This window comes from Carlito syrichta, unplaced genomic scaffold (genome assembly GCF_000164805.1).
Source record: "Carlito syrichta isolate Samal-C Ts95f unplaced genomic scaffold, Tarsius_syrichta-2.0.1 Scaffold305367, whole genome shotgun sequence".
Taxonomy (NCBI): Eukaryota; Metazoa; Chordata; class Mammalia; order Primates; family Tarsiidae; genus Carlito; species Carlito syrichta.
In genome coordinates, this window is record NW_007249463.1 from 599 (window position 1) to 2,450 (window position 1,852).

The following is a 1,852-nucleotide window of genomic DNA, read 5'->3' on the forward strand; positions in this document are numbered from 1 at the left end:
AGTACACTTCTTTTTAAATTTTTTTTTAGCAAGGTTAAAGTTTAATACCTTCTTTTGCAGCAGCATTTTTTTATAGCCTTAAAATGTTTTTTGTTTTTTTTATAATCAATATTTTTTATTATGATGTTGTGGGGTACAGTTAAGAGTGACGTATGCAAATACGTTTCATTCAGGTACCCTATTGATAAGAGGTGCTTCCCCATCCCCAGACAGATATTTGCCACCATTAATCCCATCTTCCTCCCCCCCATAGTTTCCCACTACTGTCAGTCATTTTCTTATAGTATTAGGTGGGATGTTCAAGGTACATTATATGAGTGAGAACATGTGATACTCGGACCTTTGTTTTTGTGAGAGGTCACTCAGTATTATAGACTCTAGTTCCATCCAGGTTGCTGCAAAATTCATGATTTTGTTCTTTTTTTATGGCCGTGTACTATTCCATCGTGTATATGTACCACATTTTTTAAATTCAGTCCTCTTTTGATGGGCAGCATGGTTGCTTCCAGATTCTTGCTATTGCAAACAATGCTGCGATAAACATACGTGTGCAGGTATCTTTTTTATAGAGTGATTTGAGTTCTTCCGGATATATTCTTTTACTTAATTATTTTAAAATTTTTACTCAATTGCTTATTTGTTTAAATTAGATAGGGAATTGCACCTGGACATTTATTTATTTATTTATTTTTTATTAATCAATATTCTTATTATGGTTTTGTGGGGTACAGTTAAGGGTTAGGTGTATAATTACATTTCATTCAGGCACCCTGGTGATAAGAGGTGTTTCCCCATCCCCAGACAAATATTTGCTACTGTTAATCCCATCTCCCTCCCCTCCATAGTTTCCCAGTATCGTCAGTCATTTTCTTATAGTATTACATTGGATGTTCAAGATCCATTATATGAGTGAGAACATGTGATACTCGGACCTTTGTTTCTGTGAGAGGTCACTCAGTATTATAGATTCTAGTTCCATCCAGGTTGCTGGGAAATTCATGATTTTGTTCTTTTTTATGGCTGCATACTATTCCATCGTGTATATGTACCACATTTTTTAAATCCAGTCCTCTTTTGATGGGCAGCATGGTTGCTTCCAGGTTCTTGCTATTGTGAACAATGCTGCAATAAACATATGTGTGCAGATATCTTTTTTATAGAGTGATTTGAGTTCTTCCAGATATATTCTTTTACTTAATTGTTTAAAAAATTTTACTCAATTGCTTATTTGTTTAAATTAGATAGGGAATTACACCTGGACATTTATTTATTTATTTTTAATTAGATAAACATATGCAACTGCATATTTATTTGTGCATTTATTTATTTAGTTAGATAAAAAAAATCTCATCTAAATATTTTTCTACTTAATTTTTTAAATTAGATAGGAAATATTAACTGGATAATTATTTATTTAATTTCTTTTAATTAGATTGGAAATTTTATCTATTTTTAAATTTATTTATTTAAATTAGATAGGAAATGCCACCTGGATATTACAAGTCATTGTAAAAGTTACTCATTTAGACAAAATGATCGTCTAAAAATCTTAAAAAAGTAGAAACAAATAAACAAGGAAACAAAAAATACCTCATTCTTAATTGAAAGATTATAAAACAATGAAAACCAGCAAATACAATAGGTGGATAAATGTATTCATCTCTTCCTCCCACCTCTGTTGTATATAGAAATTTTTTTGTTCAACTTTAAACAAAGTTTTATTATACAAAAGTTGTCACATAATTGGATATTTCTCTACTTTGTACAATTATTTTTGCTCTCCATAAAAAGGCCGCTTCTGAACTTCTCATCTGGTGGTGCCAAGAACTAAAATCTTTTTTTTTTTTTTTTA